Source organism: Callorhinus ursinus, unplaced genomic scaffold (genome assembly GCF_003265705.2).
Source record: "Callorhinus ursinus isolate GAN/ISIS: 27379988/994484 unplaced genomic scaffold, GSC_fseal_2.0 scaffold38, whole genome shotgun sequence".
Classification (NCBI taxonomy): Eukaryota; Metazoa; Chordata; class Mammalia; order Carnivora; family Otariidae; genus Callorhinus; species Callorhinus ursinus.
In genome coordinates, this window is record NW_027397100.1 from 5,036,252 (window position 1) to 5,058,903 (window position 22,652).

A 22,652-nucleotide genomic window follows, 5' to 3' on the forward strand; every position below is an offset into this window, starting at 1 on the left:
ATTCATGCCTTTTTTCCCATAATACATTAGTTTTTTAAAGTTAATTTTTTTAACTGTTTTTTGAATTTTTCTTTTTCCCTTTTTCAACCAACATCTTATCAATCCCTTTTTAAAAAAAAAAAACATTTTTAGAGTCATATTTTTATGCCTTAATAGTAGTTACCCTTATTTTTGGCATACATATATATATATATAAGTTGTTCGCTCTTTAAAATTTTGAGATACAATTTCTTCTAACAGACCAAAATATACCCTAAATCACTAGTGTATGGCTTTGTTCTATTCTCCTGCCTGATCACATTCTCTCCCTTTTACTTTTTTCTTTTTCTTTTTAAATCTTCTTCTTTCTTTTTAAAAACTTCTTATCTTATCAATTCCTTTTATAAACTCTTTTATAATTTTCATGGTTATAGTCATCTGCCATCCCTTCATTGTATCAACCCTTATTTTGTACATATATAAGTCTTTCTTCCTTTAAAATTTTAGCAGGGACCTTCTTCTAACAGACCAAAATATGCCCAAAAGCTAGTGTGTGGCACTGATCTATGCACTAGCCTGATCATATTTGATCATATTCTGTGTTTTTTTTGTTTTGTTCTGTTTTTGTTTGTTTTTATCTTTTTCTTTTCCCTTTTTTTTTTCCTCTTTTTCTTTCCCTTTCTTGTCCCCTGGTTTCAGGTCTTCTCTGATTTGTATACAGTATATTTGCTGGAGACATTGTTAAACTGTTAGCATTCTGTTCTCTCATTCATCTGTTCTCCTCTGGACAAAATGACAAGATGAAAAAAATCACCTCAGCAAAAAGAACAAGAGATAGTACCGTTGGCCAGGGACCTACTCAATACTGACATTAGTACGATGTCGGACCTAGAGTTCAGAATCATGACTTTAAAGATACTAGCTGGGCTTGAAAAAAGCGTGGAAGTTATTAGAGAAACCCTTTCTGGAGAAATAAAAGAACTAAAATCTAACCAAGTCGAAATCAAAAATGGGGGCACTAACTGCTAGGATAAATGAGGCAGAAGAGAGAATCAGTGATATAGAAGACCAAATGATGGAAAATAAAGAGGCTGAGAAAAAGAGAGAGAAACAACTACAGGATCACGAGGGCAGAATTCGAGAGATAAGCGATACGATAAGACAAAACAACATTAGAATAATTGATCCCAGAAGAAGAAGAGAGAGAGAGGGGGGCAGAAGGTATATTGGAGCAAATAATAGCAGAGAACTTCCCTAATGTGGGGAAGGAAACAGACATCAAAATCCAGGAGGCACAGAGAACCCCTCTGAAAATCAATAAAAATAGGTCAACACCCTGACAACTAACAGTAAAACTTACAAGTCTCAGAGACAAAGAGAAAATCCTGAAAGCAGCTCGGGAGAAGAGAGATGTAACCTACAATGGTAGAAACATTGCATTGGCAACAGACCTATCCACAGAGACCTGGCAGACCAGAAAGGACTGGCATGATATCTTCAGAGCACTAAACGAGAAAAATATGCAGCCAAGAATACTATATCCAGCTAGGCTCTCATTGAAAATAGAAGGAGAGATAAAAAGCTTCCAGGACAAACAAAACCTAAAGGAATTTGCAAACACAAAACCAGCCCTACAAGAAATATTGAAAGAGGTCCTCTAAGCAAAAAGAGAGCCTAAAAGCAGCATAGATCAGAAAGGAACACAGACAATATACAGTCACAGTCACCTTACAGGCAATACAATGGCACTAAATTCATACCTTTCAATAGTTACCCTGAATGTAAATGGGCTCAATGCCCCAATCAAAAGACACAGGCTATCAGATTGGATTAAAAAACAAGACCCATCAATATCCTGTCTGCAAGAGACTCATTTTAGACCCAAAGACACCCCCAGATTGAAAGTGAGGGGGTGGAAAACCATTTACCATGCTAATGGACACCAAAAGAAAGCTGAGGTGGCAATCCTTAATTCAGACAAATTAGATTTTAAAACAAAGACTGTAATAAGAGATGAGGAAGGACACTATATCCTACTTAAAGGGTCTATCCAACAAGAAGATCTAACAATTGTAAATATCTATGCCCCGAACATGGGAGCAGCCAATTATATAAGGCAATTAATAACAAAAGCAAAGAAACACATTGACAACAATACAATAATAGTGGAGGACTTTAACACTCCCCTAACTGAAATGCACAGATCATCTAAGCAAAAGATCAACAAGGAAATAAGGACTTTAAATGAAACACTGGACCAAATGGACTTCACAGACATATTCAGAAGATTCCATCCCAAGGCAACGGAATACACATTCTTCTCTAGTGCCCATGGAACATTCTCCAGAATTGATCACATCCTAGCTCACAAATCAGGTCTCCACCGGTACCACAGGACTGGGATTATTCCCTGCATATTTTCAGACCACAATGCTTTGAAACTAGAAATCAATCACAAGAGGAAAGTCAGAAAGAACTCAAATACATGGAGGCTAAAGAGCATCCTACTAAAGAATGAATGGGTCAACAAAGAAATTAAAGAAGAATTTAAAAAATTCATGGAAACCAATGAAAATGAAAACACAACTGTTCAAAATCTTTGGGATAACAGCAAAGGCAGTCCTGAGAGGAAAGTATATAGCAATACAAACCTTTCTTAAGAAACAAGAAAGGTCTCAAATACACAACCTAACCCTACACCTAAAGGAGCTGGAGAAAGAACTGCAAATCAAGCCTAAACCCAGCAGGAGAAGAGAAATCATAAAGATCAGAGCAGAAATCAATGAACTAGAAACCAAAAGAACAGTAGAACAGATCAACAAAACTAGGAGCTGGTTCTTTGAAAGAATTAACAAGATTGATAAACCCCTGGCCAGACTTATCAAAAAGAAAAGAGAAAGGACCCAAATCAACAAAATCATGAATGAAAGAGAAGAGATCAAAACCAACACCAAAGAAATACAAACAATTATAAGAACATATTATGGGCAACTATATGCCAGCAAAATAGATAACCTGGAAGAAATGGGTGCATTCCTAGAGATGTATCAACTACCAAAACTGAACAAGGAAGAAATAGAAAACCTGAACAGACCTATAACCACTAAGGAAATTGAAGCAGTCATCCAAAATCTCCCAACAAAAGCCCAGGGCCAGATGGCTTCCCAGGGGAATTCTATCAGACATTTCAAGAAGAATTAATACCTATTCTCCTGAAACTGTTCCAAAAAATAGAAATGGAAGGAAAACTTCCAAACTCGTTTTATGAGGCCACCATTACCTTCATCCCAAAACCAGACAAAGACCCCATCAAAAAGGAGAATTACAGACCAATATCCTTGATGAACATGGATGCAAAAATTCTCACCAAAATACTAGCCAATAGGATCCAACAGTACATTAAAAGGATTATTCACCACGACCAAGTGGGATTTATCCCTGGGCTGCAAGCCTGGTTCAACATCCGCAAATCAATCAACGTGATACATTAACAAAAGAAAGAACAAGAATCATATGATCCTCTCAATAGATGCAGAAAAGCATTTGACAAAGTACAGCATCCTTTCTTGATCAAAACTCTTCAGAGTATAGGGACAGAGGGTATATACCTCAATATCATAAAAGCCATCTATGAAAAACCTACAGTGACTATCATTGTCAATGGGGAAAAGCTGAGAGCTTTTCCCCTAAGGTCAGGAACGTGGCAGGGATGTCCACTCTCAGCACTGCTATCCAACATAGTATTAGAAGTCCTAGCCACAGCCATCGACAACAAAAAGAAATCAAAGGCATCCAAATCGGCAAAGAGGAAGTCAAACTCTCACTCTTTGCAGATGATATGATACTGTATGTGGAAAACCCAAAAGACTCCCCCCCAAAACTGCTAGAACTCATACAGGAATTCAGTCAAGTAGCAGGCTATAAAATCAATGCACAGAAATCAGTGGCATTCCTATACACCAACAACAAGACAGAAGAGAGACAAATCAAGGAGTCGATCCCATTCACAATTGCACCCAAAACCATAAGATACCTAGGAATCAATTTAACCAAAGAGGCAAAGGATCTGTACTCAGAAAACTATAAAATACTCAAGAAAGAAATTGAAGAAGACACAAAGAAATGGAAAAACGTTCCATGTTCATGGATTGGAAGAACAAACATTGTGAAGTTGTCAGTGCTACCTGGAGCAATCTACACATTCAATGCAATCCCCATCAAAATACCATCCACTTTTTTCAAAGAAATGGAACAAATAATCCTAAAATTTGTATGGAACCAAAAGAGACCCCAAATAGCCAGGGGAATATTGAAAAAGAAAAGCAAAGCTGGCGGCATCACAATTCCGGACTTCCAGCTCTATTACAAAGCTGTCATCATCAAGACAGTATGGTACTGGCACAAAAACAGACACATAGATCAATGGAACAGAATCGAGAGCCCAGAAATGGACCCTCAACTCTATGGTCAACTCATCTTTGACAAAGCAGGAAAGAATGTCCAGTGGAAAAAAGACAGTCTCTTCAACAAATGGTGTTGGGAAAATTGGACAGCCACATGCAGAAGAATGAAACTGGACCATTTCCTTACACCACACACAAAAATAGACTCCAAATGGTTGAAAGACCTAAACGTGAGACAGGAGCCCATCCAAATCCTAAAGGAGAACACAGGCAGCAACCTCTTCGACCTCAGCCGCAGCAGCTTCTTCCTAGAAACATCGCCAAAGGCAAGGGAAGCCCGGGCAAAAATGAACTATTGGGATTTCATCAAGATAAAAAGCTTTTGCACAGCAAAAGAAACAGTCCACAAAACCAAAAGACAACCGACAGAATGGGAGAAAATATTTGCAAATGACATATCAGATAAAGGGCTAGTATCCAAAATCTATAAAGAACTTATCAAACTCAACACCCAAAGAACAGATAATCCAATCAAGAAATGGGCAGAAGACATGAACAGACAGCTTTCCAAAGACATCCAAATGGCCAACAGACACATGAAAAAGTGCTCCACATCGCTCGGCATCAGGGAAATTCAAATCAAAACCTCAGTGAGATACCACCTCACACCCGTCAAAATGGCTAAAATTAACAAGTCAGGAAACAACAGACGTTGGCGGGGATGTGGAGAAAGGGGAACCCTCCTACACTGTTGGTGGGAATGCAAGGTGGTGCAACCCCTCTGGAAAACAGTACGGAGGTTCCTCAAACAGTTGAAAATAGAGCTACCATACGATCCAGCAATTGTACTACTGTGTATTTACCCCAAAGATACAAATGTAGGGATCCGAAGGGGTACGTGCACCCCAATGTTTATAGCAGCAATGTCCACAATAGCCAAACTGTGGAAAGAGTCAAGATGTCCATCGACAGATGAACGAATAAAGAAGAAGTGGTATATATACACAATGGAATATTATGCAGCCATCAAAAGGAATGAGATCTTGCCATTTACAACGACGTGGATGGAACTGGAGGGTGTTATGCTGAGTGAAGTAAGTCAATCAGAGAAAGACATGTATCATATGACCTCACTGATAGGAGGAATTCTTAATCTCAGGAAACAAACTGAGTGTTGCTGGAGTGGTGGGGGGTAGGAGGGATGGGGTGGCTGGGTGATAGACATTGGGGAGGGTATGTGCTATGATGAGCACTGTGAATTGTACAAGACTGATGAATCACGGATCTGTACTTCTGAAACAAATAATGCAATATATTTTAAGGAAAAAAAAAAGAAGAAGATAGCAGGAGAGGAAGAATGAAGCGGAGTATGTCGGAGGAGGAGACGAACCATGAGAGACGATGGACTCTGAAAAACAAACTGAGGGTTCTAGAGGGGAGGGGGGTGGGGGGATGGGTTAGCCTGGTGATGGGTATTACAGAGGGCACATTCTGCATGGAGCACTGGGTGTTATGCACAAACAATGAATCATGGAACACTACATCAAAAACTAATGATGTAATGTATGGTGATTAACATAACAATAAAAAATTTTTTAAAAAAAAGAAAGATACTATCTCTATCTTACTAGTCATCAGAGAAATGCAGATTAAAACTACAACTAGATGCCACTACACATTCACCAGAATTCTGGCCATGCCAAACCAAGGTGTTGGCAAGGATGGATGCACTGAACACTGCTTAAGATTCTCTCTCTCCCTCTCCGCCTCCCCCTCCGCATGCATGCATGTGTGAGGAAGAGGAAAAGGAAAAGAAAAAGAGGAAAGGAAAGGAAAAGAAAAGAAAAGAAAAATGTTTATAATAGCATTCTTCATAAAAGGCAAAATGCAAATACTGGAAACAAACCATTTAATCCCATTTCACTGTTACCCAGTATCAACTTATTAACCCTAAAGCTGGAGAGACCCATTAACTTAGCCAACCCGTTAGCAGTCAGATAAATAAATGGCAGTATGTTCATGTACTAGAATAAACAAATAAACTGCAGTATATTCATATAATGAAATAAACAGCAATTAAAATAAGTGAACTATAGCTACACATCATAAAATGAACCTCACAATGATAATGTGAAGCCAAATAAGCCAGGGAGACAAGAATAAACTGCATTATTCCATTTATATAATGTTCAAACAACAGGAAAAACTATACTAGTTAGGTACATGGGTAGGTGGTAATATTAAAACCAAGAGCCATCAAAAAAAAATGAAATCTTGCCATTTGCAACAATGTGGATAGAACTAGACGACATCATGCTAAGTGAAATAAACCAGTCAGAGAAAGACAATTATCATATGATCTCACTGATATGTGGAATTTGAGAAACAAGGCAGAGCATCATAGGGAAAGAGAGGAAAAAATGAAACAAGATGAAACCAGAGAGGGAGACAAACCGTAAGAGACAATCTCAGGAAACAAACTGAGGGTTGCTGGAGGGGAGGGTTCACCAGGGGCTATGGTGAGCACTGTGAATTGTGTAAGACTGATGAATCACAGACCTGTACCCCTGAAACAAATAATACATTATATGGTAATTTTTAAAAAATTAAATAAAATAAAATTTAAAAAATAAATAAAGTGCAGATGAAGTATGAAAAAAAAGAAAAGCAAGGAATTATTAACATGAGGAGTAGCACTTGGACTGAGGTACAAAGGCAACTTCTGGAATGCCAACAATGATCTACTTCTTGATCTGGATGGTAGATACTTAGGTGTTTGCTTTCTGATAAATCATAAAACTATAAAAATAAAAATTAGAAATAAAATAAATTTTAAAAAGTTGTGTAGGGGATGTGGCCAATGCTGTACTCAAAGGAAAATTCACATAATTCAATGTTTTACTTTTCAAATAATAATGAGTATAAAGTATTCCTTGGGATGCCTGGGAGGCTCAATCGGTTAAGTGTCTCCTTCAGCTCAGGTCATGATCTCAGGGTCTTGGGATTGAGCCCTGCGTCAGACTCTGTGCTCAGCGGAGTCTGCTTGTCCCTCTCCCTCTGCCCTTCCCCCTCCTTGTGCTCTCTCGCATGCACGCTCACTCTCTCAAATAAAATCCTTAAAAACATATGCTCACTAAACCTAAAATTTAAACCTTAACTATAAAATAGAAACTCCAAAAATCTGAGAAACCATGCAGTAATTTAACTTAAATGTCTTGAAGGCCTACTATATGGTCAGCACATGTAAATTTATAAAAATACAAATGGTAAGTAATCATTTAGAAATGAAATTTTACACACACACACACACACAGCCTTCAGGGTGGATTTTGCATCATAAAGAGGATATAACCAGTGGATTAATGGGGATATAGTTTGTATTCTGAAGTACAATACCACAATTGGCATTATGTAATAGATTATAAAAATGTCCAGAATTCTCCACCCCTCACTATAGCCCTGCCCTTTGCAATGTGACTTTTTAATCTTCTGCCCTCAAGAGACGAAGTCTATTTTGATCAACAGAATGTGACCCTGTGTAGTTTCAAGCATAGGCCTCCAGAAGCCTACACACTTCCCCTTACTCTCTCAAAGTGCTGCACATTCATTATGTGCTGGCCTTCTGGAAAATGAGAGAGCATGTGCAGTAGAGATAAGCCATCTGAACTGAGGTCACCCCTTGATTAACCAGTCCCCAGGTGGCCTGGCAGCTGACCATTCATCCAACACCAGAAGAGCCTCTCAACTGATCTCAGCCCAAACTGCCAACCACAAGATCATGTTGATCTTTTAAGGGTCTACATTTTGAAGCGGTTGGTTATGCAGAAAGAACTGTTGGATACACATTATGGGGATGATGACTGGCTCAGAATTAGACAAGTTGAAATCTGAAAACAGGAAGGCCAGCAGTGTTTTGCTGGAGTGGTTGAATATTATTATAGGAAGGTATGTGTTTGTTTATCTTCAACTCCTATGGTTCTCTTTTGCATCTGACTCTTGTAAATTGTGCTGCAAACAGAAGTCTAAGGTCAAGTTCAAAGGTGACTCAAGGAGAATGGGAGGCTTCAGCTTGTGGGAATGTAAGGACAAATAAGGAGACATTTGGGGCTGTTCCCATCAGTATTGATCAATTTCTCATTTTTAGTTTGCAATAACAAATATGCCGGTAGAAATAAAAATAAGCAAAACTTTACTATGACATTTCTTTAAGAAGAATTACTTCTTGTGGGTCTAAAATTCTCTAACTTCTAACCCTCTTTTGTCACACCAAAAAAAATTTTTTCATAATATAATCTTTGAAATGCAGTGTTTCTGACAGTATGATGGTTTTATACCAGAAAAGATAGTAAAAAGAAATTAGGAAAGGTATATGGGATTTTTCACCATAACAGGTACATTCTTTTTACTCATAAGAAAGCATTATGTATAATCCTATGCTAATAAATGTGAAATCCTCAATGAAATAAATTTTGGTAATTTATATTTTCCTAAAAAATATTTGAGAAGTTGGAAAACTCTAGCAAACCATTATTCATGTAAAAAATATTTTTGAAAAAGAGAGCCGGCCTGTACTCCAATGATCACAAGTATCAGATATCCAACTCAAATTCATCTTGGCACAAAGGGAATTGTTGGGAGGATAAGGGGCATCCCACGTCACTCTAAGAATGAGAGCGAGCTCTTAGAGCTGGGTGTCAAAAATAGCTGGAACCACATACTGGTGTCACCAATACTCTCTTGATTTTTTATTTTTTTTCTCAGAGTATTCAATGTATTCTATCCTTCAAATGCTAAGGATCCAGTTGAGCTATAATTCCTGATTCCTCATCTCAGGGCTCTCATAATCAAAAGGGGACTTCCCCTAGTCTCCTAGTTCCAAATCAAAAATCCGAGAAAAGACTTACCCGGCTATAGCCAGGGGAGCAAGCTGCCACAGAACCTCTGCAGCCCCTGGGAGCCCACTGGTATATACTGGAGTCATTTCTGGAAAAGGGAAAGTTTATCATACAGTTAGAATGAATTACCTCCATGAAAGGAGCAAAACCCAAGCAGTTTTATAGGCAAGTTCTTTTAAATGTTCAAATAGCAGATAATTATCATAATAAACTCTTCCAGAACACACACATTAAAAAAAGACCACCTCCTCTATTTTTCCAAGTTAGCAAAACTGAACACCAAAAAAGGAGGAAAAATGAACACCTCAACTTCACAGATGAGGAGAGTTGCAAAATAACTAATGAAATATTATCAAATATAATTTAAATTAAAAGGGTGAAAAATATGAGAGATATTTCTATTCGGGAACACAATAAGGATGCTTATTATTATTTAAAATTATCCTAGAAGTGCTAGTAGTGGAAACAAAAAGAGAAGAGGAAAGGGGGGGTAGAGAGAGAAAGAAAGAAAGAAAAAAGAATACTGAAAAATACACAGGGGCGCCTGGGTGGCTCAGTCAGTTAAGCGTCTGCCTTCGGCTCAGGTCATGATCTCAGGGTCCTGGGATCGAGCCCCGCATCGGGCTCCCTGCTCAGCGGGGAGCCTGCTTCTCCCTCTGCCTGCCACTCCCCCTGCTTGTGCACTCTGTCAAGTAAATAAAATCTTTAAAAAAAAAAAAGAGGGGCACCTGGATGGCTCAGTCCTTAAGGGTCTGCCTTCGGCTCAGGTCATGATCTCAGGGTCCTGGGATCGAGCCCCGCATCGGGCTCCCTGCTCAGCGGGGAGCCTGCTTCTCCCTCTCCCACTCCCCCTGCTTGTATTCCTGCTCTTGCTATCTCTCTGTGAAATAAATAAAATCTTAAAAAAAAAAAAAGAAAGAAAGAAAGAAAGAGGGGCTCCTGGGTGGCTCAGATGGTTGGGCATCTGCCTTCGGCTCAGGTCATGATCCCAGGGCCCTGGGATTGAGCCCCACATCGGGCTCCCTGCTTGGTGGGGAGCCTGCTTCTCCCTCTACTGTTCTACTGTTCCCCCTGCTTGTGCTCTCTTGCTCTGTCAAATAAATAAAATCTTAAAAAAAAAAATACATAAAACAATAGTTATTGCAAACAATGCCAGTTTCAGCTTGGAATCCCAAAGAATGGACTTTAAATTATCAGAATAAAACAGTCCATTAAATTTGGTGGTTACGAAAACAAATACAAAAAAAAAAACAACTAACTTCCCATGTATAAGCCATAACCAGTTAGAAAATAGAGGAAGTATCTCATTCTTAATTGCAACAAAACATATGAAATATCTAAAAATAAATTTAATTAGCAACAAGTAAGACTTTCATGAAGGAAACATCAAAGCTTTACTGAGGCCGTAGAATAAGATCCCTTCCCCCACAGAAGACAGAATGATAGAATATTTCTGATGCAAGATGCAATCATACAAAATATAACTGATCCCAAATCAACTATAAATTTCAAGCAATTGATAAAATTCTAAGGACTGCTCTAAAGTTTAATTGTTGGAATAAACATCTGTAAGAAGCCAAAAAAATTTTGGAAAACGAGGAAGTGCTGGAAGAATGGGAGACAGGAGAAACTGCCAAACGGTAAAACATTATATAGAGTTTCAATTATAAAACCACTTGGGTGGAGTACAAGATTAAACAGATCAATGCACACAATAAAAAGCCTTAGTATAAATATTTAGTATATGATAATGGCAGCATTTCAAATCAATATGAGAAAGCTCAGATTACATGACTGTTTGAAAAGGAAAACAAAATGACTGTTACCTGTACCATCCATATACTAAAACAAATCCCAGATGTATTGAAGATTTTTAGATGCAGGAAATGAAACTACTTAAGGGTTAAATAATATATGTGTAGAGATTTATATAAGCTTGAGTTCTAAGCAAGCAACCAAAGGAAGGAAAACCATCAGTAAAAGCTTGATTGATCTAACAATATAAAAATGTAATATTTCAGTATGTCAAGAAACACTACAAAGAAAATTAGAAGCCAAATGACAAATGAGAAAAATAATTGCAAGATGCATGCCAGGCAAAGGGTTGATATCCTTAATATTCAAAGATCTCTTAAAAATTAGCAAGAAAAAGAGGCGGGGCAGTACAAAATTGAAGGCAATCTGTGGCTAGAAATTTCATAAAACAAAACAAATGACCACTAAATATATGGAAAAAGTGTTTACCTTCCCCAGCAGTCAAATCAATGAAACATCAAACAATAATGTGACACCATTCCTCCCATTCAGTGAATTGATCAAAAAAAAAATTTTTTTTAAATGAAGTCCAGTACTGTGCAGAATGTTAGGATACAGGCATTCTCAAACAACACTGATGGGGCACAAACTGACATTTGGCAGAAGGCAATTGAGTAATCTACAGTAGAAGCTTCTTAAATCTCCACACCTCCATACCCTATTCTCTCTACTTTTGTAGTATGTTTGAAATTTTTCATGAAAAGTATTTTTCTAAAGTTGATAGGCTTTTACTTTGTCCTTTTACCACCAAAAGTTAATCCAAAGAAAATAAAAGATGCACATAAGATTTATGAGATTTTAGATGGTGATGATGGAGGTGATGCTGGTAGAGATAATAAGGACTTGAAATGAGATGCAACTTTTGTTTCAAATGCAAAGAAATTCTTTGACTTATGTCCACATAACCTTTGACCCCAAGTAACTAGATGGAAAATGAAAATCCTGCCCCACTGGCAGAAGCCCCCAAAGTTTTCCAAAATGAACATGACTCCAAGTTACCTGTGCACAATAAAAGTCAATATTTCACATATTCATCCTCCTTTAACATCTTGGAAATCTCTCCTAAAATTTAGCATCAGAGAGAAATGAGAATCTGAGTCATTTCTTTGAGAGGCTAGTAATGAAGCCAGCAGCGAAGCCCATTTCACCTTTGTCCTTCTAGCAAACCCTGTGTCTTGCCCTTTCATGGCACAAGAAAAAGCCAAAAAACAAACAAACAAAAACCATTATGTGGGATAGGACCTTCTCCCTTACTGGCAGGCTGGAGCCAAGTCCCAGACTCTGTGGTTCTGGTTTGATATAAACTGTAGATGTTCATCTATTTATATCTCCCCAGGTTTCTTATTGAAATAAAGGTTTGAGATGAACAGCCCTGAGCACACGGGCTGCTACATAGGAGAGAAAACTTGCTTATTCAAAATGGCAAACGAGGTCTCTAAAACAGAATGAAAGTTCACCAACCATAAAATAAAACATGGTCAATTTAGCCAGACTGAGGCACAATTAGTCTTGGCCAGATAGACATTCAAAAGTGTTAAATATCAGGAGATATCATGAGAAGGCTCTGTTCTTCTAGGAAAAGGGAAGAATTATAGCAAGAACTCTTATCCCCCAAGAATCCTTTATGGAAGAAAACCTATCCTGAAAGAACATGTCTTTCTTCTTCTGGGCTCCCTTGGCCTTGGCTCACGTCCAGGGGCTTGGATGGATGGTCCTGAGGTAGTCTTTATGAAACCAAGTCCAGCCACTGTGTAGTGGTACCCAGAGGGCAAAACTTCTGGGTGTCTATCCATTCGCTCTGCAGCCACCATGCACCTTTAAAGCAGGTGACTTGCCTTCCATATGAACAACCAGAACTATTATGAGCCTGCTAAAATTAAAGCCTCTCTGGCCTTCCACAAAGGCAGAAAAAAAGAAAAGTAGCTTTAAGCAGCTCCCAGAGGGGTGCCATACTGGAGTCATTTTGGATTTCTCCCAAGAATGCCTGGAGGAGGATGAGACCCCAACAGAAGGGACGGAATGCCAGATGGCCAGAAGAAAGATTTGCTCAAGGAGAGCAAGATTCAGCTTTGGACACCTGCCAAGTCAGCCCAACAGGCAGAGACCCCCAGTAGTAACACCAGGTCACCACAGTACCAGCCAAGTAAGATACTTCCTGCACTATATGTCCTCTCTCCTCCAATCCCCGCCTGAGAGGAGCCAGAGGTGAGGGGTGAGGGGAGGAAGAAGGGAAGAAGCCAACCACAGACCACCTCCTTGCATGGTATACGTTTCTTGCCTGGAACAGGAATAAGCTGGGAGAAGAGAGAAGCTTGAACTTCTTTTCCTCCTTCCTGCAACTAGAATCTGGTGCATGACCTAGTATCAGCCAAGCAGATGCTCTTGCCGGGATGCTGAACCCCGAGGGAGTGACACAGAGGTACAGATACAGCTAAGAATGTGCTCACCGCAGCAGGGGTCTCATCAAGAGCCCAGGGCTGCAGGAACCAGTAGCCACAGCCTGACCAGAGTATTCCCATGGTCCCTGCTGCCCAGCTGCCCGCCTGCCTCTGCGCCTTCCAAATTCTTCCTGTGAGCTCCCCACTATCCCACCAATAATTTCTCTTCTGCTTAACTTAGCCAGGATTGTTTTCTATTGCCTCTCTGATACACCCAACTGTATTATTTTTAACTCTTAGTGCCTCCTACCTGCCGGGTACCACCATCTTCCCGCAGAAGCCATGCAGCTGGGGACCGGAAGTGAGGCTTCCTGCAAGAAGCAGCAGAGGCACTCACACTGGGATCATCTGAGGAGGGTTCAACGAAGGGACCGCTTCCCTAGGTGTGAGCAGGTTGCAGGGGAAACTACAAAGGGCAGGGCAGGACCCTGGAATTACGAACAGTGGGGTCATTACCCTTTCTCGGCTCAGACAATGAAGTGAGAACACAGATACCAGAACTTGAAGGAGGGTCACAGAAAAGGGGCCACCTCAGAAGGAATACTGACCTTCAGTCGGGAGCTACAACCAGCCAGTGGCAATTCCTCAGGGGGGATACACACCCTGACCACACTTTCCTCCCTCCTTACTTCTGATCTCCTGCCAGAGGTCCCCATTGACAGGACTCACCTGGCAGCCAGAGGGCACAGGAAGCTGCTGACGGGACCCTTAAGAGGCAGTCTCCCAGGAAAACAACAAGCTGGAGGAAGACAAAGAGATCTGAGGGGTGGGGAGGCACTATGCAGGCATTTGGTATGAACACCTAAGAGAAGAGCTGCCGGTGAGCCCCACATGCCCACGTATTTATCTAACCTGGGTTCCATTACCCCAGTCCTCTTCCAAGCAACTCCAGGTCAAAACTCCATCAAAACACAAGAACATACTTCCAAGGCACGGGGGTCCTCTGCCTTAGCCTCCTTCATCTGTCCGGGGGCTGCTATGTCAAAGCACCTGCTGCTGCTTTGTCACCTCTGTGACGTCCTTCCCTTTCCCACTCATCACGTTTTCATTACTTCTACTATAGCATAAAGACTCCTGCGCAGACAGCTGAGGTTTTTTCAGCTGCAGACAGATCTAGAAGTTGCTGTTTCTGCCAAAGGGCCAGGGGCTATAAAACTACAGTGGGACTCAGAGACAGCCCAGAGACATAACAGTCTCAGATCACAAGGCACTAGACCCAAGAAACAAAACAGAGCAATAAACCATGTGAGCCATTTGCCATTTCTGCAAGCAATTGTCTGCAGGCGTTTTGCTAAGAATATTAGAGGAACACACTATCCCTTTAAAATACAGTTCACAAAAAGTCTGTACCTGAAAATATAAAGACAGTTAGCAACCACAGATGGAGAGACAGAATGCTTTGAAACCACTGAGTATGAAGGGCTGTGATACAGGACAACCAGCCTTACCACATAGACCATCATGAGATGCAGAAGCAGAGCAGTGAAAAACACTGACCCAAGAGCCATTTATCCAGCTTTGCACAAATATTTATCAAGCATTTACTGTGTTCTAGGCACTGAGCTAGGATAATAAAAGGCCAAATGAACTAGAACACAATGCTTGCCTTTAGCTGTATCTAATTACGCCTTTTACCATTTCCCTAAGGAGGAGGGTTTGGGAAGACAGCAACAATAGCTCCCACTTATTGAGCATTCATGAGGGCCAGGTTTGATATTAAGCATGTCCTGTTCACACCTCTCTGCAGCCCTAATCAGTAGACAGGTACTACCCTTACCCCCATCTTACGGATCAGGCACAGAAGTCCAGGAACTGGCAACAAGTCATACAGAAGGAGAATACCAGAACCAGAACCAGGACCAGGACCAGCGGGGACAGTACTTCACTGATGGTACAACCCTTTACAGCAGAAGAGGTAGGTACGGGCTACTGTGGGGATGCGGCCGAGGCAGGAGGACCAGAGGAACACACACTACCCTTGGACACCTTTCCAAGGGTCTCAACTAACATTTCAGTTTAACTGATTCCCCCCCCCCTCCTGCAATCATTTTGTCCATTCACTGGTCCTCTGCCATGAAACAGTCCACAATGTTTTGTCAGAAAATATTGACACTTGGACGTTTCAATCAATGAGTGCACACATTTCAATTGGCTCATCTGTCAGGAACACCAAATACATACAGAAGTGGGGGGTGAGGGGGAGTGCAGAGCGTATTTGGGAGAGTATGATGATATCTAAAGAAGTACTGGGGCGCCTGGGTGGCTCAGTCGTTAAGTGTCTGCCTTCGGCTCAGGTCATGATCCCAGGGTCCTGGGATCAAGCCCCACATCGGGTTCCCTGCTCCACAGGAAGCCTGCTTCTCCCTCTCCCACTCCCCCTGCTTGTGTTCCCTCTCTCGCTGTGTCTCTTTCTATCAAATAAATAAATAAAATCTTCTAAAAAATAAGAGAGAGTCAGATATCTAAAGACGTATTTGTAATTTGTTAAGATAAAATGGCTGATTACATTTTTTTTTTTACCTAGAAACGATCAGCGGGTGGGGGGTGTGCCATAGGTGCTCTGCATTCAGACTGCCTGGGTCTGGGGGGCAGCTCGAGCTACAGGGCTTGGAGAGGAGCCCTTCACTGTCCTAAACCACACGGAGGTAATAACATGCACCTAGGAGCTGCACTGTCTGCCACTGAACGGACATCCTCCATTCTCCGTAAGACATGCTGACAGGGCCATGGTGCTAGAATGTTCATGGATACCAGGCTACCCCTCTCTAGCACACCTGCACTTGTGCATCTAATAACTGGCTTGTTTACTTTTAAGGTGGCTCCAAGCCTGCTGATGCCAGGTATACCTGATACCATAATTACAGATTTTAATTAAATATCGTTTATAAAAAATTGTCTATAAAAACTGAGTGACTACTTTGCACAAGGCAGATCACTTTTTAAAAATTCTACAGAATTAGGAGTTTGGGGAAAAGATAAGTTCTAGAAGGATTCTGCTCTCAGACTGCTGCACACCTTAAATTCTTGACCACTTCAAAGAAAGCCAAACTAGGTAGCATAAAAGATACAGAAATTTAAAGAAAGAAAGAAGTAAGATTCATGCTCAAGGAAAAGACACTGACCGCCACATCAAGAGACTGGTGCATGTACAGACATTTACAGGCTTGGGTTGAAATTTAATGTTTAAGGTGTGTCTGTTTTGTATGATTTCCTGCCTTAATCACTTTTTCAATTATCCAGCCAGAGGCTCGTTCTAAATAAGAGGATCTCTCCTGTACCTCCCTCAAAGGTGAGGATTAAATGGGAAAATCCAGCGGCTGGTGCCAGGCACATAGGAAGCCCCCTGTGGAGCATATGAACCGTGAAACAAGCAATAGCAGCTCCAGAGCAATGAGTTCAGTAAGCCCGCAGTAAATTAGCTATTAAAATGAGGAGGAGTACTAGCAGTCTAGTTGTGTCACCAATTCGTGGGACATCCATCAAGTCATCTTGCATCCTGTCAACAGTAAATGGGGACATTTGGACTCAGTGAGACTCAAACTTGAGCATGCATGCACATCACCTGGGGACCTTGTTACTGTGCAGGCTCTGACTGAGTAGGTCTGGGTGTGGCCTCAGATGTTGCCCTTGTAACAAGCTCCCAACTGCTGCTTTCGCCGATCTATGGTCCATACTTTGAGTATCAAGAGCCTAGAACGTAATCCTCAAGCTACAGCATGCATGAGTCACCTGTTTGGGGCCTTTTTTACCCCCCTTTTTTCGTTTTTCTTACCTATTCAAATATAGATTGCTGGGTTAAAACACAGAAAGCCCAGGGGTGCCTGGGTGGCTTCAGTCAGTTAAGCATCGACTCTTGATTTTGGCTCAGGTCATGATCTCAGGGTCCTGGGATCCAACTCTACGTTGAGCTCTGCGCTCAGCAGGGAACCTGCTTGAGGAGTCCCTCTCCCTCTGCTCCTCCCCTCCCTAAAATAAATAAATAATCTTTAAACACACACAGAAAGCCTCATGATTCAATAGGTCTGGGTGGGGCCCAAGAACCTGCCTTTCTAATACGTTCTCGGGTGATGCTGATGCTGCAGGTCCGGAGGCCAGACTTTGAGGGTTACCATCTTAGATGATCTCTAAATGCTCTGACAACATGAAGCAAAGACTAGAAATGGTACTTGAACATTTCAAGTCACACAAAGCACTGCGGTTGTGTTGCAGGAGGACAGCAAGCAGGCTCTTGAGTTCCCGAATTGCCAGAAGCTGTACCTAGAATCAGAAAGGAGACAAATCCTGGCTCCCACCGTCCCTATGTGACTCACCTCACTTCTGAACTGTAATTCCCCCCATCAGTCAATGGAGGGTCTGTTTTCTGCTTTCTTTTTACTTTTTCCCCCTTCCTTTCCTCCTCCTCAAGAAGCCCACCAGAAAATCTTGTGAAGGGGGTGGGAACACACCTCAGCTCTAATCCTAGTGTCTTGACAAGCTCAGAGATGCAAACATCACTTAACATGACAAGCAAACCGTAACCGCAGTGCGAAAACACTGTTAGTCAGGTAAGGAGATGATGTGCACGGAACATGCTGAGCAAATAGCAGTCCTTTGTGAATCAGCATTAGCATAATTACTGCACATCAGTAATTGCTGAAATTATGTTCACTAGGATCATTTATAATTCTAAGTGAGAGGCTTCTTCCATGGATAATCCCAGCAGGGAGGTGAGGGTGGCCCACCAGCTGGTTAGATGCTCAAGAAAGCACTCACCATCTCCCAAAGACATTCCCAGCATAGACTTTGGATGAAATGTCCTCATTGGGTGGGCCCCCAGTTCTACCTGAAGCTTCCTGCCTCCCCCACACCTTTTTCTGGCTGTGCCTTTCCTCTAGAATTTCATCCCCTCTTAGTTCAGAGCATCCAACATTACTTGGCCAGCAAGACAGTAGTGTAGAGTAAAATGTAGAAAGTGCTTTGATTATGGCATACAGAAAGGGCAGTGGAAGCCACATCAGCTGTCCAGGCGGGACCTTCTGAAGATCAGATTCAACCAGGAAGCTGCCCCCTGCTGCTAAAGGCAGGACAGGATGTGAGGCCTCCCATGGCTGCAAAAACGCAAGGAGGTGAACTGGTCTCAAGCAGCACCTTGCAGCTCCTTAACCCCCAGCCCCGTGTGGACCTGCAGCATAGAGGGAGCCCACAAGCTTAGTGGAGAGATCCTGAGTGTCCAGAGCAACCTTCAAGGGCATTAACACCGACGTCAAGAAGTCACTCCCATTAGGGCCCCTGGCCCCCAGCACTAGGACACAGCTCTCAGAACACAGAATGCACTGCCCCCTAGAAGAAGCTCCAGAGCCTCTCAGAGGAGAAGAGGAGCTGGGGTAGTCAAGACAAGCCGAGGCACCACCCTCCCCCGCAACTTGTGAGTAAGGGCTTCAAAATCGCTTCTCAAAGCCAATAGCAGCACACCATCCTCTCCGGCAGGAACCTGAGAATCCTTCTCCCTACTCCTTCTCCTTCCCCTGCATTCCACTTCCCACCAGTACTTAAGCTGTATAAGCACCTCTTTGCTTGTTTTGTGTGCTATATCCCCCCAAGCCCTGAACAGCTGAATTAATGAACTGATGAATAAACCAGCAAGTCCTGACAGCTCTACCAAGAGGACCTCGCGCCTGTCCACTTGTCTCCACTGCCACTGTACTATGGAAGCCTTGGTCTTCGCTGGCATTTCTGGCCAACGCCATAAGCCCTGCCTTGTGTTCCTGCCCCCTCTGAGCCATAGTCCTTGCAGAAGCCAGGTAATTACTAACCCCCAGATCAGCTGACACACCTGACTCTAGTAATCCAGATTCTTTCCAAAGTGTAAAAAAAAAAAAAAAAAAAAAAAATCACATCAGAATTCCCTTTCACTACATCAAGGCCCCTACTAAGCTTATAGCTGGGTGTACAATGGGGTTGGGCCCAGTGTGTGCCGGCCAGTCTTCTCTAGACTTTCCAAAGCCCACCGCCTTGCAAAGCTCACCACCTTGTAAAGCTTTTTAGGGACAATCCCTGCCCAAAGTGTCTCTCTTGACACTGAACCTTTCTCTGTCCCACACATTTGGCATTTAGCACTTAGCATTCACTATCAGGAAATGACCTTTTCTTAGGTATCAAAAAATTACTAACCCGTGCACTGTACATTTTGCATCCCAAAGTGGTTTTGTAACTATAATTTTTCCCCCCATTTTACAGGTGAAACAGAGTTCCAGGGAAATTGCTCAAAACCATGGAATTAATGAGTGGCAGAGCTGAGATTCAAACCCAGGACTTCAGACTCCAGCCTCCATAATCTTTTCATATATCAGCTGTTCCGTTTGCCTTGTGTATGCCTTGCCTCCTCCAACTCGCCTTATATATAACCTTCAATGCCTGGCAAAGTGGCATGTGAATAATAAACCATAGTTAATGCTTATCCTCCGCTTACAATAGTCTCCACATGTTATAAGTGGTTTACATGGGTTATCATTTAATTCTCACAACCTAGGTTATCTATCCTATTATTATCCTAAGGTACAAGATGAGATCTCGGAGTCTCGGAGAAGTTAGACAACTTCCCCAAGGTCACAAAGCAATTAAATCATGGGGCCAGGATTTAAAGCCAGGCAGTCTGGCTCCTGGGCCCATGCATTTAGCCACTGTGCTATGCCACCTCCCTTTCTAATAGGACCCCAGGGAATATGGGTGGGTTGGTGACACCACAGACTGTCAGAGCCAGGAGAAGAGCCTTGGTGAGATCAAACATTTATGCCATCCATGAAATATCTGTCCTGGAGTGACAGTTGGCAGTTGATAAGGTTTGACATTTTCAAATCAATTCCTCTAGATTTCTTTCTCCTGAAGAAAGGACACGCGTTTGATGGATAAAGCCAGCCCTCGCTGTGCTTGGAAGCAGTGGGGAAAGTAGGCCATGAGTTAGCTCTGCCGAGGGCAGCAGAGAAGGGGCAGCAGCTACTCACTGTGAGAAAAACCCTTTCTTGGCGGAGCCCCTCTCCAAGGTGTCCCAACACAGTGTCTGGTAAATAACAGGCTCCACGCTGTGGCCACGTGATGGTCCAGGCTGGCAGAGTGGAGTCTGTGCTTGGGCACGACCACGAAGTTATGAATATTTATGTGGTCAACACACAGAATCCCGTTTGCGCAAATACCATTTTGATGGGTCGAACAAGTTAATCTAAGCCACTTCCACGTCCCAGTGGATGCCTGGAAGAGATGAATGGACGGCATTTCTGTAAATTCTGTTGAGCAAGGAAACCTCAAACAAATGGGTATGTAAGCCCTTGTTCATTTGATAAACCTATTATTTTGTATTTCAGAGTTGTCCACACGCATCGAGCCTGCACTATGTGCCCAACGGTATGCCACTGCTTTCTAGTGCTGGATCCTCACGGACATACACTAGGACATCTTCTCCCCATTGGGTCATATGGCTTTGAGGGACAGTCTGGATCTGGGGTGGACAGGGATTGGCACCTCAATGGGGCAGAGCTCATAGGCATGCGTGAGGCCACGTAACGTGGAGCCCAGCCTGGCTGCGGATGGAGGACCTGACACCAGCTAGACAGACCAGCCAGCTCGGGCTCAGGACCGCTCCTCGCTCTGCCGCCACGATCTCCCTCTCACCTTTTCCATCTCATGGACCTCCAGGGACAGCTGCTCCATTAACCTCTTCCCCAATGTGGGCTGCCCTGGACACAGGGCTCACCCTTGAGCTAGAAAGCATGTTAACCTGCTTGATCACAATGGATCCTCCCAATAAGCAATTGTACTTTTGTCCATTTCATGGCCAAGACAAAGGAAATGCAGCGTTTAAGGGGCTTAATCACAAACACATGATTCAGATGTTCCAGTCTGGTCAAGGATATGAATACACATCTTTTCATTCCAAACCATGTCCTATGGCCCCTTAACCCACTTCTTATCCTTAAATCCTCTCTGCTCTGGAACCTACTCTGTGGAGTGTTATATTCCCTAAGTCTCCTCCACCTGGGGTAGGTTGGACTGCTGTTTCCAAGTCTTCACTCTCTCTCTGTATTACAATTGCACCCCAGGCCCTTTACAACTGCTGACACTGAAGAGGCAGAGAGCATTTCTTCACTCCACTGATGCTGGGCTTGGCCATGTGATTGGCTTGGCCACTGGGGTTGTGGGAATAACACAGACAGAAGCTACCAACATGCTTGTAGGTTGGGTTTGGCCTCTGACACTTCTGGGATCTTCCCTGAGAGAAGCATGCCCCAGGTAACAACCAGCCAGAGGAGGAGACACAAGGCACAGTCCTAAACCGAAATGTATTGTTTCCTGAACCAAACTGTATTCATTTCCTGTGGCTACAGTAACAACTATAAAGTTGCTATCTTAAGACAACAAAAATGTATTTCCTCACAGTTCTGGAGGTCTGAAGTCCAAAATCAAAGTACAGACAGGACTACGCTCCTTCCAAAGGCTCTTAGAGGAGAGTCCTTTCTTGCCTCATGTAGCTTCTAGTGTTCCTTGAATTATGGATGGATTACCCCATTCTCACTCTCCATCTTGACACCATCTTATCCCCTGTGTGGCCCTTTCTGTCTCTTAAAACAACACTCTCATTGGGTTTAGGGCCCATCCTGAACCACTATGATCTCTTCGTGATCCCCAATTTAACTGCATCTGCAAAGACCTTAATTTCAAATAATGTCACATTCTGAGGTTCTAGGTGGACATGAATTTTGGGGGAACACTATTCAGTACCACTACAGTCTGTCCTCTGGCACCCCCAAATTCACATCTACCCCACATATAAAATATATTCATCCCAACCCAACATCCCCCAAAGCCTTAACTCATTCCAACATCAACACAAAATCCAACAGCTCATCTAATATCATCAACTCAAAAAGTCCCAAATCTCATCATCTGGATAAGGCATTGGTACAGTCCATCTTGGGGCAAAATTCCTCTCTATCTACAGACCTATGAGACCAAAAACAAGTCATCTGCTTCCAAAATACAGCGGCAGAACAGGCATGGGATAGACATTCCCACAGGGAGAAACTGGAAGGGAAGGAATGAAGAGGTCACAGACTTCTGGGCCCATGGCAATGGCCCTTCCCTCTATACTA

At 42.3% G+C, this 22,652-nt stretch overlaps 1 long non-coding RNA gene across 1 annotated transcript in view; it reads right to left on the reverse strand.

The window, feature by feature from the left end:
- Positions 1-20,747, reverse strand: part of LOC141370557 (uncharacterized) — a 96,343-nt gene extending 75,596 nt beyond the window's left edge. Inside the window, exon 1 of the long non-coding RNA XR_012374679.1 lies at positions 20,511-20,747. This is a non-coding gene — a long non-coding RNA (uncharacterized lncRNA). The remainder of the gene's footprint in view (positions 1-20,510) is intronic.
- Positions 20,748-22,652: the final 1,905 nt, after the last annotated feature.